The 17,741-nt window shown below is 42.5% G+C and overlaps 1 protein-coding gene across 4 annotated transcripts in view; it reads left to right on the forward strand.

Annotated features, from left to right (window-relative positions):
* The first annotated feature begins 3,477 nt into the window (after positions 1-3,477).
* Positions 3,478-17,741, forward strand: part of TEC (tec protein tyrosine kinase) — a 141,759-nt gene continuing 127,495 nt past the window's right edge. For all 4 annotated transcript variants that reach the window (XR_004740932.3, XM_002806664.6, XM_054253368.2 and 1 more), the window contains exon 1: positions 3,478-3,606. The gene's annotated coding sequence lies outside the window, so the exon portion shown is untranslated. The remainder of the gene's footprint in view (positions 3,607-17,741) is intronic.

Genomic DNA, 17,741 nt, shown 5'->3' on the forward strand with positions numbered 1-17,741 from the left:
CCATGAGGATATCTTGTAAGAAGGAAGAGTCTTGTCTCCAAGAAGTTCATATAAAGGCCTTTTTTTCTCTATCTTGATTTTCTTAAAGATGGTGACACTAATATTGTTTGTGTCTTGTTCTTGGAGGCAGGGGTAGAAATCTTAAAGTCCACTACTAGATTTCTTCTTTTGACTAGGGACGAGTGTGAAAGTTTGAATTACGTAGGCCCAAATTTAGTATTCTGTTTTCACCTAAAAAAATAAAAATTAAAGAAAGACTAACCTTTTAGTTTTTTAAATCCCACCACATTCTGAATTCAGTTTTTATACCTTTTCCTTAATGTAGTTGAAGTTCCCTAATGGTCTCTTTTTCTGTCTCTGTCTCTTTCTGTCTCTCTATCTCTTTCTCAACACCTTGCTGAAAACAATTGCCAGTGTTCTCTAGTATGTGACCTGTAGATGGTAAACCTGTGGCAACTGGCTACTTAAACTGTATGATTAATAGTGTAACAAATGCCTTATTTAAAGAACACTGTAACTTTATGAAAATTGTCCTAGTATTATTAAGAATTATGTTGATCTAGGTGTTTTATTTACAAATCTGTTCTCTCTGGTTTTTTGAGAATTAGTAGGGACAATATAGACACTTCTGTCTCTTTTAATTTAAACTTTATGAAGAAATTATATGAGGATCTGGGTTTTCTTCTTTTTCAAACTTCATAAACATTGATATCCTCATTACTATGTCAGGAATATGAGTTACCATCACCTACCAAGAACAGGCAAAGTGAATTGGAAACTGGTTCTTCTAATCATCATAATATCAGTTAATCCCTTAAGGCAGTAGCTCTGACCTTTTTGGGATCAGTCCATATGATAAAAGTTCTAAGTTCTCTCATTTAAAAATTTATGTACATAAGCATTTTTCTTGGGAAAAATTAACTTTATTACTATAATTACATATCTATAACTCTCTCTCCCGCCCACCCCCATAATTTTTTTGCATACAGTTTCAGATGGTTTATGGTCCTGTCTCCTTGAAGTCCATCTGTACTAGCCAAAACAAGTACCTGAGTGGGACAAGAGGCAGGAGAGACTGGGGTAGGGAGGAGACAATAGATCACAAAAAAGAAAATTTACTAGACTCATTCAAAGTGCTGGTCATTATACTCAAAGCCCTCACTGGAGACAGGATTTGGACTCAGAGAGGCCTTGGTCCAAATTTGTGCCCTCTTCTCATCTCTCCTTTTCCTAATTGACTTTTGGAAAGTCATTGAAACCTCTCTGACCCTCAGTTGTTGTTGCTGTTGTTTTCCCTGTTAAATCAGGGTTTCCCAACCCACAGACTGTGAACCAGTACTGGTCTGTGGGCTGTTAGGAACCCGGCTGCATAGCAGAAGGTGAACCGTGGGCAAGTGAGCAAAGCTTCATCTGTCTTTACAACCACTCCCCATCGCTGGCATTACTGCTGAGCTCTGCCTCCTGTCAGATCAGCCTTGGCCTGAGATTCTCTTAGGAGCACAAACCCTATGGTGAACTGTGCATGCGAGGGATCTAGGTGGAGCTCGCCTTATGACAATCTAATGGCTGATGATCTGAGGTAGAACAGTTTCATCCCAAAACCATCTCTTCCTGACCCCTGTCCATTGTAAAATTATCTTCCACAAAACCAGTCCCTAGTGCCCCAAAGGCTGGGGACGAGGTATTAAATGAAATCTTGTTAGACTTCTCAGTGTTATTACAGTGATCAAAGGAGAAATGATATAGGAAGGCACTACTTTTAAGTTCTAAGCAAACATGAGGTGTGATAACTATCAAAACGCTTGCTATTCCCTTAGCTTCAGCCTTGGGTTGGCCGTCTGTCCTATCACTGAGCTCTCAGCTCCGCTGTCACCCCAGAGAAGGCTCCAGTAACATCACATCTAAAGTAGCCTCCCTCTCCCCTTCACTCTCAATTCCATCACCCGCTTTTTTTTTTTTTTAGTCAAGACACCTCACCTACAAAGTGGTTTCATTTTTTACTTGCCTACTGATTATGTGAGACAATAGGCAGGGAGACTAGATGGCTGTGGGAATTAGGAACCACGCCTCCCGTTAGGCTAAGCGGTGGTGGGCCAGACGGCTGACGCAGGGCAGTGGAGCCAAGCAGCCTGCTTGCTCACTTCTGCTTGTCAGCATAATTTCACACAGCCCCTGAGTCTGGGACCACCTGCAGCTGGCGGAAACATGCTTTGAAGACGAAACAAGATAGAACACAGGATCCCTCACGTCTCTTGCCCGACTCACTACATTCCTTAACAGATAAATGACCGTAGTCCTTGACTTTTACTGCACCTAAGATAAAATCTGATGAGGTTACTGATTATGCTGCTGTAATCTATAAACAGATGTACTCTTAAGCCCAAACTGTGATGTGCTTTTACACATACTGAATCTTCACCACTCGTTTCTAAACTGCGAAGTGAAGTTCTGCGTTGGAGGTTCTAATAGACTCTCTGTAAAAGATTCCTCCGGGGCTGTAGGCCCCCATCTCTAGTCCTAAGTAACACTTTTGAATAAAACTAACTTTCATTCTTTAACAGTTCGGTTTTCAAAGTTTAGTTGACAATCACTTATTGTCTTTCTCTTACACTAGAATAAAATTTCCCTAATGGCAGAGCCCTTGCCTCATCTTCCCCAGGTCTGGAACAATTCTTGGTACAGGATGCACACAGACTTTGAGGAGTTAGGATAGCGGTGGATAACAGTGGAGACTCCAGAGGAGGAAGACCTGGATGCAAAGCCCAGCTTCTCAATTTAGTAGTTGGGTGACATTAGGCAAGTTATTTAACTTATCTCTGCCTCACTTGTACCGTATATGAAATGGGGGATTCTAATAATATATACTTCACAGAACTTTTAGTACATGTGAAGTAACTCGAACAGTGCTTAGCGCACAGTGAAGTCTTATATGTGTTTTCTACTCTTCAGCGAGTGAAGTATTAACATATTAATAGTGCACTTGATCCTCTAAGTGTATTAGATATGCACCGCTGCCTCGGGTTTCATAGGAAAACGACTTACTCTTTGGGTAAAACAGGCTGGTTGGCTCCACTGCCCCGCGTCACCCGCCTGGCCCGCCACCGCTTAGCGGAAGGGGAGGCGCGGTTCCTAATTCCGACAGGCGCCTGGTCTCCCACAGGTGGCACTGCTCGGAGCTCTCCCAGCTGGGGGCGTTCGAGCCTTGTGGGGCGGTTCTCCTGGGATGGGAAGCCTGGGGCTAGGGAGGCTCATCGCCGCCCCCGGAAACATAAGGGACGCTCTCTGAAACTCACCGGGACGCACTTCCGACCCATTCCGGCCACTTGCCTTGAAATCGCCGCAGGGCTGTGCAAACCAGCCGTCAAGGGCCCAAGCGACCGGGGCGGGGCGTTCGAGGACAGGGTGGGCCCGGGCGATCAGGGGCGGGGCCGAACGTCCAAGGGGCGAGCAATCCGGGCGGGGCGGGTGATCGGGGGCGGGGCGGGACGATCGGGGGCCGGGCGAGGAGCTTGGCTCTGGATTCTGGGGCGCTTTGCTCCCTACTCCGCGGCGCAGACTGCACCTCGCAGTCTCCCCAGCTCCGCGCAGCAGCCGCACTCCAGCCAGGTAAGGGCTCTGCGGGCCGGCTGGGGCGACCCCGGAGTGCGGGACTCCGGGCGGGGGCGGGTGGGGACGGGGATGAGCGCGGCGAGAGGTGGCTTCCACCTGCCCCTCGAAGAACGGAGAAGGATTTTCTTCTCTCCGTGCCACAGTAAGCGCGAGCGCTCTGTGTCTGGTGAGCGGCGGGTCCCCTTCAGTCCGGGAAGGAGGGACAGGTGAGTGCTGTGGCGCAGCCTCGCCTTCCCGCGGGCGGTCGGTTCTCCACTTCCCAACTCCAGCACTGACCTCTCCTAAGAAACACCTGCCCCTTTCCCCTGAAGTTCCAGACCCGAGGCCGCCCCGCGGCAAGTTCAGCTTTGGGGTCACGTCCCAACTCTTCTCGGGTTGGGCGGTGGCGCGATCTTGGCAGTTTCGGCCAAGATGTTCCGCAGTTGCACGTGTCCAAGTGCCTCTCCCAGTCAAGTTCACGTTCTCTTCCCCACCCCGCCCCGGGAAATTGTGTTTGAATATTGAAAACAGGTGTCCGGCGAGTATATGTACTTCTTGGAAAAACTAGGGCCTTGGAAAAACTAGGGCCTTGACCTGGGAGTGTGCATTTTCCCTCGGATCCTAAATTCCTTGTAGGTTTGATTTTTTTTTTTCTTTTTTTTTCCCCGTGGACGAATAACATGGTTTCACCAGGTTTGAAAACAGTCTCATCCATTGCTATTCTTTGGAAACTGGAATATTTGATTTGAAAGATTGATCTTAATGTTAACTTGGAACAACAGGACTGCTGATGGCCAAGTGGGTTTGAAGACTATCCAAAATAGTTCTAAGTTTTGTATGTATTTCTTGTATTTTTCCAGTGAATGCCCATTTTCCTCTTGGGAAATTCTGAGAATTTACTCACTTCTAGATTATTCTCTACTAAAGAAACCAGCAGATCTCCCAAATAAGGTCTGGAATTTAACAGTTTAGGCTGTGACCCTGGTAGCTGCTCACTCTGGAAAAAATCACCTGGAGTAAGGGATATTAGATTGATTTCTAAGGAGAAAAGAAAAGTATGCATAACTTTCACATTATGAATTTGAAAGTATTTTTTAGTTTAGTTACATTTTCAATGTTTATGAAAGACTTACACTTTCCCCATCCTCCAGTTAATCTGATCCATATATCACACTCTTGCCAATGCAGGATGCTTACTGTGGTGTGTTTATGTTAACGATCTTGACTCCTCTCACAAGGGTGTGTACATTCTGGTCTGTGGAACTGTATAGGGCAAGTGTTGTCAATTCATGTAAATCAGTGCTCTACTCTAGTTGGCAATACCTTTGCCTCACATAGGTCCAACTAGAATTGTCACATCTTCCCCAATAGGAAAGGATATAGAATATTACTGTATGCTCTAGCATTTTCAACCTACTTTATTCTTTATCAAGATAGTCATGCTTTCTCAGCAGCTAGTTACTCAAGGGCAGGAACTATGTTTTACCAAACTGTGGAGAACAAAGCTCAGAGAATGGCAACCTTTACTTCCTTAAGTTGACCCTTGACTGGGAGGTTGGAAGGCTTGTGAGCAGTGTCTGGCCTACTTTTATGCTTGAGGAGGAATTACTGGACTCTCTGCCTTCCTCCAGGCATCCTGAGTGCTGGGAGACTGGGCCTTGCGCCTCCAGCCACACCTCTGCCTACAGGTTCCTCCAGGTTGACCAGGTTGATGCTTCTCCTTCCTGCCCCAGCCTGCCAGCTCCTTGGCTTCCACCCCTCCCCTCTCAGATTCTCACCCCTAGAAGAATCACCATATTGTTCAGGGCAGGGGTACTTGGTCTGCAGAGTCAGCAGGGGTGTTGATCCTCAGCGTGGTGCTGGTTCTCTGTGGATGCTCCGTAGATACTCTGTAGATGTCTGTTGCTTCAGAGCCTTTATTGTGCTCCCTTCTTGTCCAGTCTACAGCAGGCAAAGTGGAGTTACTGATGTCAAACCCAGATCAACAGTCTTGGGGGCCAGCTGCCTTGGTTGCACCAATTACGGTCATAAATTGGGCATTCAAGTCTGTTGGAAAAGAGTGAAACTGGCTCATGGTCATTGGCAATTATAAAAGTATCCTGTACTATGTGGTTAAGCTATTATAAAAGCTCTGTGGAAAAATAAGAAACAACCCAGAGGGGAGGGGCTTAGTAGTTGCCTCCACCTCCAAACACACCTCCGCTTGGGCTTGCCTTCTTGTCTCTACCCTAGCTCAACCAATTCTTCTGGGATTGGATTGAACAATTAATTTCCGCACCACCTTTGACTGCTTAGAGCTCAGATGACCACAGCTACTGTAGTCTAGATGTAGACAATTACATATCCTTTTGTTTAGAGAAAGAAAGATGGAATGTTTCAAAACAGAGTGTTATTAGGGAAACAAAGAAAAAGCGAACAAATGTAAAAATGTGTGGGCACAGAAGCCACAGTTTGTTTTGTCATGTTTTAGAGTTTTAACTTTTATCCAAGTTATATTTCTCCCTTTCCAGAAACAACCACTTGTAATTCTTTGGCATTTATTGCTTGTAGTTGATACTTCTTGAATTTTTCAGTTTTAAACAGTGTATGTTGACTTCCCACTGTGGAAGATGATGAGTTGGCTCTCTTTTTCCCTCCAACCCCCAATGTAAGTACAGCTTCCCTATTTTCCCAATCTTGCAGTAGTTAGAATATTGAATAACGGTTAGATCAAAATTCACAGCTAAGCCAAGCATACCTTTTTATTTTCCTTGGAGTTAATAATGTATTTGTTTGTTCACTTTGTTTATTTTGTACTCTTCATTGATTCAACCCACAGCTCTTGGCCAGTTTTCTGAATTCTCCCTCAACTGACCGGTATTTTGTCAATTTCGTTTTCCTCAAGAAGCTGTTCCTGAGCCTACTGGCTTGCTGTAATCCAGACCAGGTGCCTTTGGTACATGGGCACACTTGTCACCCTGAGGGCTCCCTTTGTCATCATTCTGGAGATTCTCATCTTTTGTCTCCTGTGTTGGATCTCCTGGTACCTGTAGCACATGGCTTCTCAGTCTTGGTTAACTCCCTTCTTTTGGTCGAGCCCATCCTCAAGGAGCTTCCTGGAACAGGATGCATAGAGGTCTACTTTTCTGAGACTGTGGATGCCTGAAAATATCTGTTTTCCACTGACAGTTGATAGTTTGGCTGAGTGTAGATTTCTAAGATGGCAATTTTGAAGGCGTTGTTCTACGGACTTCCACTTTGCAGTATTGCTATTGAGAAATTTAGAACTGTATTGATTCCTAAGTATTTTTTTATGATCTGTGTACAGGTTACCAAGTTGCTGGGTCCTCTCTGGAAATTTATAGACTTTGCTCTTGGCCTCTATAGTCCTGAAATTTCATGACGTTGTGTCTAGGTTTTGGTCTGTTTTCATCCATCGTATTGGGCTCTTTGAATCTGGAAACTTTCTTTCTTCAGTTTGGGAAATTTTATTAAATTATCACATTGGCGGTCTTGGATAGTGGCTCATACATGTAATCCCAGCATTTTGGGAGGCAGAGGCAGGCAGATCACCTGAGGCCAGGTGTTCTCGACCAGTCTGGCCAACGTGGTGAAACCCGGTCTCTACTAAATCGCTACTAAAAATACAAAAATTAGTCAGGTGTGGTGGTGGGCACCTGTTGTCCCAGCTACTCATGAGACTGAAGCAGAATTGCTTAAACCCAGGAGGCGGAGGTTGCAGTTAGCTGAGATAGAATCACTGCACTCGGGCCGGGCGCGGTGGCTCACGCCTGTAATCCCAGCACTTTGGGAGGCCGAGGCGGGTGGATCACGAGGTCAAGAGATCAAGACCATCCTGGTCAACATGGTGAAACCCCATCTCTACTAAAGATACAAAAATTAGCTGGGCATGGTTGTGCGTGCCTGTAATCTCAGCTACTCAGGAGGCTGAGGCAGGAGAATCACTTGAATCTGGGAGGCGAAGATTGCAGTGAGCCAAGACGGTACCACCACACTCCAGCCTGGGTGACAGAGGGAGGCTCTGTCTCAAAAAAAAAATTTGCTGAAGATATGGATGAGCTTGTTGACTGGGACCTTCATAGTAGGGGGATCTGGCTAGGCTTTTAATTTGGGGAAACTTGATTGTCATTAACTGTTGCGCTGGTGAGAATCCTCAGAGAAGGCTCTTCCAATCTTTTCCCCAGAGATTGACGGAAAGCCTGGTTGCCAGTAATGTGGGAACTAAGTGGAGAAGAAGGCTGGAAATCTCAGCACCCATTATGCATATATGCATACCTCCATTTTGTTTGTGAACAGACCCCCTGCAGGGTGAAGGAGTAGGGGAAAACTCCAGGTTTTTTGCCAGGATAGAGAAGGGGCAGTCACCTAACTGCTTGGAGTGGCCAAAGGAATCCGTGGGATCTAGCTTTTTAAAAAGACATTAAAAAGTTACTAATTTAGCTGGGTGCAGTGACTCACTCCTGTAATCTCAGCACTTTGGGAGGCTGAGGCAGGTAGATCATCTGAGGTTGGGAGTTCGAGACCAGCCTGACCAACATGATGAAACCCTGTCTCTACTAAAAATAAAAAATTAACCAGATGTGATGGCGGGCGCCTGTAATCCCAGCTACTCAGGAGGCTGAGGCAGGAGAATCACTAGAACTCGGGAGGCAGAGGTTGAAGTGAGCTGAGATTGCGCCATTGCACTCAGGCCTGAGGGACAGAGCAAGACTCTTTCCCCACCAAAAAAGTCACTAAGTTTTTAGCCCACCCCTCTTTTTACAGATGATTAAATTGTCTTTAATTATTTAGCCTTTTGGAGATTCCATGGTGTAAATCAGATTATTTCTTGTCTTCCTCTTACTCCCCCAAAATGTTTTTGCTACTGTCCCTTCACTCATTCTCTCCATCCTTGCTTATGTATATGTGAAATTAAAAAAAAACTTCTTCATTGTCATTGTCTTGGGCTTTCAGAAGGAAGAGAAAGTAGAGGATTTTTTGTCTGGTCTGCTACTAGTGGCTGGAATATAGATTTCTTTACCAATCTCTACCCAGAGACTGGTACGATTCAGTCATAGCAGTGTGCTGCCATTTTCCCCTTCCTTTACCCACAGGAAATATTTTTGGATCAGGCTGGGCCACTGAGCCCAATTTGGACCTCAGATTCCTTCTCATACAGCTCTAAATGTCCACCACCAACTGATCACAGTTGTCATAGGGGGCAAAACCTATCTCTTAGGTTGGGTGGTACATAGGTTACTGGTCATAGAACCCTTCTTTCTGTTTTTTTTTTTTTCGTTGGAGACAAGAGTCTTGCTCTGTCACCCAGGCTGGAATGCGGTGGCACAATCTCGGCTCCAGGGTTCAACCAGTTCTTCTGCTTCAGCCTCCTAAGTAGCTGGGATTACAGGTGCGTGCCACCACACCTGGCTAATTTTGTATTTTTAGTAGTGGTGGGGTTTTGCCGTGTTGGCCAGGCTGGTCTCGAACTCCTGACCTCAGGTGATCTTCCTGCTTGGGCCTCCCAAAGTGCTAGAATTACAGGTGTGAGCCACCATGCCCAGCCTATTGTTTCTGTTTCTTGAATTCAATTTGCTTAGGATGACTCATTCTGCCACCTTGACCTCTGAATGTTTTACCTTTCTGTGAAGCTCAGCTTATATAAATTCAATATAATTTAATCTGAAAGATGGAGTTGGTGTCATTGATGGCCATGTGGCCTCAATGGAAGTTATCATTTCCTTCTAGAGGCCGCTTTATCATGCAATTGTTTTACCAGCAGCAGCATCCTTACTTCCCTTTTCCACTTGTGCCCTTCTTGGAATGCGCACCAAGTTCCTGTTTCTGGCTGGGCTGACCCACCCTGCCATTCGTGGGTGATCACAACTTTCCCAACCTCATTTTATCAGTGGAGTCATTCCTCAGGCTCCCTTAATGCCCTGTGAACTTCCAGCATGCTCTCGCAGTTGCTTTGTAACATCAACATTCTTTATGGTTACACACATGATGACAAGAGTCAATTTCCACAAAAGAAGAAGGAGAATTGTTCCTAAGCCATCTTCTCTGTGTAGAAAAAGCGAAACTCTATCTTCCCAATATGGCAGCTGTGCATTGGCAATGCAGAAAACCGGAGTGCTGGCGACTGTCAGTGGAGTGGGTACAGTAGTGACTTTATGTCTGGAGGATGACAGGTAGTTAGAAAAGGCTTTTTCGGCAGGTACCACTAGGTACCATTGTGACCAAAAGCTTGGCTAGTAGGAATACTGCAGAATTCATTCCTCCCACTGTGCTTCCACAAGCATCCACCCCTTTTCTAAACAAAGCCTTTGAAGTAATTGCAACCTCCCTTTTCCATGCAGTAGAGTTTTTCTCTAATGTGCTAGGGCTTCATAGACGTTCTTTCCTAGGGAAAGCATAGTGCCAAGCAAATACTTAATATACTGAATGAATTTTCCAGATAATTTTGGACACTTTACAGTAAAAAAAAAAAGATATTTGGGCCAGGTGCAGTGGTTCATGCCTGTAATCCTAGAACTTTGGGAGGCTGAGGCGGGTGAATCACTTGAGGTCAGTAGTTCAAGACCAGCCTGGCCAATATGGTGAAACTCCATCTCTACTAAAAATACAAAAATTAGCTGGGACTGGTGGCACATGCTTGTAATTCCAGCTACTTGGGAGGCTGAAGCAGGAGAATCGCTTGAACCCAAAAAGCGGAGGTTGCATTGAGCTGAGATCACACCATCACGCTCTAGCCTGGGCAACAGAGCAAGACTCTGTTTCAAAAATAAATAAATAAATAAATAAATAAATAAAAGATATTTGGTTATAATTACCCAAGTTGTACCCAACAATCTAAATTCACTAAACTCTTGATGAGACTTTCACATCACTTTGTCTATATGTGCATTGAAATATAGAACATTCAATTTAAATTTTCACAAGTGTATTATTTCTTATATTCCCAAGAAATATTCCTTACTGATGCCTCCGGCTTTGTTCTTACGATTGTCTTGACTATGCAGGCTCTCTTTTGGTTCCATATGAAGTTTAAGGTGGTTTTTTCCAGTTCTGTGAAGAGGGTCATAGGTAGCTTGATGAGGATAGCAGTGAATCTATAAATTACTTTGGGCAGTATGGCCATTTTCATGCTATTGATGAGCATGGAATGTTCCTAACCATGAGCATGGAATGTTTTTCCATCTGTTTGTGTCCTCTCTTATTTCCTTGAGCAGTGGTTTGTAGTTCTCCTTGAAGAGGTCCTTTACATCCTTTGTTAGTTGTATTCCTAGGTATTTTATTCTCTTAGTAGCAATTGTGAATGGGAAGTTGCTCATGATTTGGCTCTCTGTTAGTCTATTATTGGTGTATAGAAATGCTTGTGATTTCTGCACATTGATTTTGTATCCTGAGACTGCTGAAGTTGCTTATCAGTTTAAGGAAATTTTGGTCTGAGATGATGGGGTCTTCTAAGCATAAGATCATGTCATCTGCAAATAGAGACAATTTGACTTCCTCTTTTCCTAATTGAATACCCTTTATTTTTTTTTTTTCTTGCCTGATTGCTCTGACTAGAACTTCCAATACTATATTGAATAGGAGTGGTGAGAGAGGGCATCCTTGTCTCGTGCTGAATTTCAAAGGGAATGCTTCCACAACCATCTGATCTTTGACAAACCTGAGAAAAACAAGCAATGGGGAAAGGATTCCCCGTTTAATAAATGGTGTTGGGAAAACTGGCTAGCCATGTGCAGAAAGCAGAAACTGGACCCCTACCTGACATCTTACACTAAAATTAACTCCAGATGGATTAAAGACTTAAACATAAGACCTAGCACCATAAATCCCTAGAAGAAAACCTAGACAAAACCATTCAGGACACAGGTATAGGCAAGGACTTCATGACTAAAATACCAAAAGCATTGGCAACAAAAGTTAAAATAGACAAATGGGATCTAATTAAACTTCAGAGCTTCTGGACAGCAAAAGAAACAATCATTACAGTTAACTGGCAACCAACATAATGGGAAAAAATGTTTGCAATCTACCCATTTGACAAAGGGCTAATATCCAGAATCTACAAAGAACTGAAACAGATTTACAAGAAAAAAACAAACAAACCCATCCAAAAGTGGGTGAAGGATATGAACAGACACTTTTCAAAAGAAGACAAACAAACATATGAGGCCAACAAACATATGAAAAAATGCTCATCATCACTGATTATTAGAAAAATGTAAATCAAAACCACATTGAGATACCACCTCAAGCCAGTTAGAATGACAATTATTAAAAAAATCTGGAGACAACAGATGCTGGAGAGGATGTGGAGAAGTAGGAACACTTTTACACTGTTGGTGGGAGTGTAAATTAGTTGAACCATTGTGGAAGACAGTGTGGCGATTCCTCAAGGACCTAGAAATAGAAATTCTATTTGACCCAGCAATCCTACTACTGAGTATATACCCAAAGGATTATAAATCATTTTATCATAAAGACACATGCACACATATGTTCATAGTGGCACTGTTTTCAATAGCAAAGACCTGGAACCAACCCAAATGCCTATTGATGATAGACTGGACAAGGAAAATGTGGCACATATATACCATGGAATACTATGCAGCCATAAAAAAAATGATGAGATTATATACTTTGTAGGGACATGGATAAATCTGGAAATCATAATTCTCAGCAAACTGACACAAGAACAGAAAATCAAACGCCACATGTTCTCATTCATAGGCGGGTGATGAACAATGAGAACACATGGACACAGGGAGGGGAGCATCACACACAGGGGTCTGTTGTAGGGGATCCAAGGGAGGGACAGCGGAGGAGTGGGGAGGTTGGGGAGGGATAACATGGGGAGAAATGCCAGATGTAGGTGATGGTGGGGATAGAGGCAGCAAACCACATTGCCATGTGTGTACCTATGCAACAATCCTGCATGATATGCACATGTACCCCAGAACCTAAAGTACAATTAAAAAAAAATAGTCAAACAGGCCTGGGTGTGGTGGCTCACGCCTGTAATCACAGCACTTTGGGAGGCTGAGGCTGGTAGATCACCTGAGGTCAGGAGTTCAAGGCCAGCCTGGCCAACATGATGAAACTCCATCTCTAAAAAAAAAAAAGAAAAGAAATATTCCTTACTGAAAACATTCTTGAAAGGACAACATACATTTTTATCATTTTCCATCCGTATATTTCTTCTTAGCATAGTATTGTGATTGTCTTGGTTTTTATGGCTACAAAGAATGGCTTTTAGAGGAGGGAGGGAAGCAAGTATTAATTACGTTATCTAATTGGTTTTCTGTTTCTAAAAAGGAACACTTTTCTTTGGATTTCTACAATATATACTTTTTCCTTTTGTAACTGTATGTCATTTGTTTTTCAAGGTTAAAGCTTTTAACCTTGAAATGCTTACAATAGAGTATCAAAGTGACAAACTTGTCATATACCATATGAGATACTTACATTGCAAAACTCCCTGTCAAGTGTCCTACTCCTTTTATTTTTGATTTTGATGATATTATAATGTGATTTGGTATGAAAAACCTTTGATTTTTTTTCTTTTATCCTGCGTGGAATTCCAACGATGTCTTTTGTTAGTATTTCCTTAGAAACTCATCGTGTCCTCATATACTCCTCAATATTATGTTTCAACCATGACTTGTGGGATTGCCACATGACTGTCCCAAAAATGAAACTGTGGCTTTTTTTCTTACAAACGAGTGATTTAAAGGTTCATTTTCCTGCCAATATGATTTAAGCATGCAGCAAAGCCAGTTTTTACTATTAGGGTTATTTTTGTTTCATAGAAGGCAGTTGATTTCTTTATTTTCCTGCTTTGGATGATAAAAATGCTTTATCCTTTGACCATGCAGGGAAACAGAAATACAATTTAACTGGGTTTGAATGCGGTCAGACATGTAAATTTAGGTATAGATGCTTTTAAATTTTTTTAAGTCTTTCAATATCTTTGTCACTTACTTAAACCAGTTATAGAAGCACTGCATGAAAGAATTCTTGTTCATAAGTTCTGGAGTCCTAGCCAGATGTTTTTAGGCTCAGCGCTGTTGACACATCCTCTTGCTTCCCACAGGCCAAAGTTTGATCTTTGGGTGCCACCAAGGTCCTCAGACACCTAGTGTGCTCCTTGGACTCTCCTTGCCATCATTACAAAAAATTGTCATTTTGTAGAGTTTTATATATTGCTTGTTAAAAGATGTAAACAATACTGAAGTTTATAAAGAAGAAATTAAAAATATCCCTAAAACCATTCCAGAGAGAATCTTTGTGAATCCTCTTCCGGTCATCTTTATTATCATCTGACTTTTAATAAATCTTTAGCAGCATTCTGGAAAATAATCAACAAGCATTATATTATGACTCTTTATGTAACTCCAAATTCTACAATCTTTATACACAGATACCTTATAATGTTGTAATTAGTCCATGCATAATTTTTTTTGGGTAATTCTGTCATGTTAGTATACAATGGTATTCTGAGCCACTCCCCAGTTGCTGGACATGTAGACTTTTTCCTTTTTTTTTTTTGGTTTTAGAGACAGAATCTTGTTCTGTTGCTTAGGCTGGAGTACAGTGGTGCCATCATAGCATACTGCAGCCTCAAACTCCTGGGCTCAAATAGCAGGTTTGAGCTTCATGCTCTGGCTTCAGCCTCCTGTGTAGCTAGGACTGCAGATGCATACCACCACACCTAGCTTATTAAAACAAACATTTAGTAGAGATGAGGTCTTGCTATGTTGGCCAGGCTGTTCTCGAACTCCTGGCCTCAAGTGATTCTCCACCTCGGGCTCCCAAAGTTCTAGGATTACAGGTGTGAGCCACCACACCTGGCTGATTTCTAGCTTCTATTTATCATTTTTAGAAGGTCATTAACTATGTGAAGTTTCCAATTTTCCCTTTTTTTGGCTTTTTAGATGAACAGTATCTCTGTTGTATGAGGACAGGAAAAGCTAGAATGCTGAGGCCATGTTATGTACCCAGTTATAGGTCAGATAAAAACTAGAAGAACCTGACAGGTCATTTGCAGAGTCTGTATTCTTGTTGTTAATGTTGATAGCCTCATTTCGTCTTATTGGATGTTTATAGGAAGTTTCCAAGGATCAGTAACAAAACATAGAAGAGTTGTTACAGTAACTGTGAAATGACATTTGACCTCAGTACCTAGTCTAGAGATTTTGAAACTTCGTGTGGGCTGGGAAGGCATCTTATGTCCTCAGGAAACTCCAGTCTTCCTATCCATTGCTCCATTTCTCCACTGCTTGAGTAATCAGAGCTCAGTAAGGTATGCAAGGCAACCAGCCACATTAGAGAATTTTGCATTAATTTAGTTTCTTGTTAGAGACCTAGAGTGGAGTGAGCTCCTCTTCAGATTTTTCCTTTGACATCTTTCTTTTTTTTTTCTTCCTTTTTTTTTTTTTTTTTTAGACAGTCTCACTCTGTCACCTGGGCTAGAGTACAGTGGCATGATCTCTGCTCACTGCAATCTCCACCTCCTGGGTTTAAGTGATTCTCATGCCTCAGCCTCCGAAGTAATTGAGACTACAGGCATGTGCCACCACGCCTGGCTAATTGTTTTTTTTTTGAGACCAAGTCTTGCTCTGTCACCAGGCTAGAGTGCAGTGGTGCAATCTCGGGCTCACTGCAACCTCCACCTCCTGGGTTCAAGCAATTCTTCTGCCTCAGCCTCCCGAGTAGCTGGGACCACAGGCGCGTGCCACCACGCCCGGCTAATTTTTGCATTTTTAGTAGAGACGGGGTTTCACCATGGCCAGGATGCTCTCGATCTCTTGACCTTGTGATCCGCCCGCCTTGGTCTCCCAAAGTGCTGAGATTACAGGCATGAGCCACTGCACCCGGCTAATTTTTGTATTTTTTAGTAGAGGTGAGATTTTGCCACACTGGCCAGGCTAGTTTCGAATTTCTCGCCTCAAGTTATCTGCTGGCCTTGGTCTCCCAAAGTGCTGGGATTACAGGCGTGAGCCACTGTGCCCAGCCCATTTGACATCTTTCTAGATATCATGGTCTAATGTTTAAAGCCTTGGGTGGATTTCTTTTTTCTTAACTTTTATTTTAGGTTTGGGGGTACATGTGAAGGTTTGTTACATAGGTAAACACAAGTCATGGGGGTTTTTGTACATATTATTTCATCACCTTGCATGGATTTCTAAGTTAACTATTAACTGGAATTATTTTCCTGTGCTTCAGGTTTTGCATCTATTCAACAAACCATAATGACACATAATTAACAGTTCACTTCAGAAAGATTCATGGCCTAATGCTTGTAAAGGACTTTGAGCTTCTCCCAGAGTGTTTTACACACAGTCATGAACAAAGAGATGGCTTGTTCTATTTGGCAAAGGGCAAGTATATTATGCCCATTTTACAGATGAGAAAAGAGAGCCTCATAGAAGATAATGGCTTGCTTAGACTCAGGGTAAATTTAATGTAGTGTCTGTGGAATTTTCCTTGGACTTTGTGGAATGAATGGAACCTAAAATAAATTCTGTATGAGTGTATGTTTAGGGAATGTGGATTTATACTGTTTTAAGCGAATATAACATTTCAGAGGAGAGGCTACCCCTTTGAAAAAGGGGAACCATATTAGACAAGTTTGCTAGAGTTCTTAAAGAGAATTAAATAATCAGGAAAGCCAGGGATAAACTGATTTTCCAAGTGATTTTGAAAATACCCCACACAAAGTCTGGTAAGTAAATTTAGTCAGCAAGAAGTTGGGAAAAATATTTTTGAAAATCAGAACTCAGGAGAGGACTGAAAAAACAAAGGTTAGGCACAGTTAGAGGTTTCTCAGAATGTTTATCAGAATACAGATGTGGTTGAACTAGTCTAATTATTATTATTTTTAAAATAAATTATGTACAAGGGGGAGTATACAGTCTACATGAACTTTTTGGGACACAAAAAAGCTAAAGCGTTGATCTCAAGCCTGTGCAAAATGGCAGAAAAATAAAGAATGCATTTAAGGCCGGGCACGGTGGCTCATTCCTGAAATCTCAGCACTTTGGGAGGCCGAGGTGGGTGGATCACTTGAGGTCAGGAGTTTGAGACCAGCCTGGCCAACTTGGTGAAACCCCATCTCTACTAAAAATATAAAAATTAGCTGGACGTGGGGGTCATGCCTGTAATCCCAGCTACTTAGGAGGCTGAGGCAGGAGAACTGCTTGAACCTGGGAGGTATAGGTTGTAGTGAGCTAAGATTGTACCATTATACTCCAGCCCGGTGACAGAGCAAGACTCCATCTCAAGAAAAAAAAAAAAAAAAAGAATGCATTTAGATAAAATGAATCGATCCGTACATGCAGATGTACATTCTAATTTTTGACTCAAGAAAGAGATTCAGATATTGTAAAGCCTTAACTGAAAACATTCACTAACTTTATGACTTGGAACAAAAATTTCTAATGTTAGCTGTTGGCACAAATAATTCATTAAATGCCAGTTTTACCCATTTTCATGTTATTTCAGCATCTAGGAGAATTTTTTCACTTCTTATTAATATGTCTTCAAGACATAATGAATTTAAAGAAAGCAAACAAATTTATCAATGGTATAGAAGATTGAGGAAACTACTTCCATCCAACATTTCAGTCTAGAAAGATGAATGAGGAGGCATGTGGACAGAGTGCACTATGCCTGAGCTGTGGCATAGTGAGCTTGTATGTACTATGTACTTGTACAGTGGCAAACTGAGCTAAATAACACAAAGGAAATCATTCATTTGCACCTTCTCTATTCCCAAGTAATAAACATCCAAATATCTTTTGGGCATATACGATGTGCCAGGCTCCATGCTAAGCTTTTTATCTAGAGTATCAGGTTGAATCCTCCAGACAGCCCTTTGAGGTGGGTAAGATTACTTTCAGCATCTTACAGATGAAGAGACTGAAGTTCAGGGAGGTTCTGTAGCACTTGGTAAGTGGTCAGTGGTGGAGCCGGAGTCCAGAACTCTGCTGAGCTCTACTCACTGAGCTATGTTCCTCTCCTCTCCCTGTCATATTTTCCTCCTTGTAAACACAGTTGGACAACCTAGAAGGAAATATGAAGGTCTACTTCAAACAAAACCAAGCAGTCAATTTCTCTGAGTATTGCCCCAAGCCTCTTAACTCGATAGATCTTAAGATGTC

This window comes from Callithrix jacchus, chromosome 3, assembly GCF_049354715.1.
Source record: "Callithrix jacchus isolate 240 chromosome 3, calJac240_pri, whole genome shotgun sequence".
NCBI lineage: Eukaryota > Metazoa > Chordata > Mammalia > Primates > Cebidae > Callithrix > Callithrix jacchus.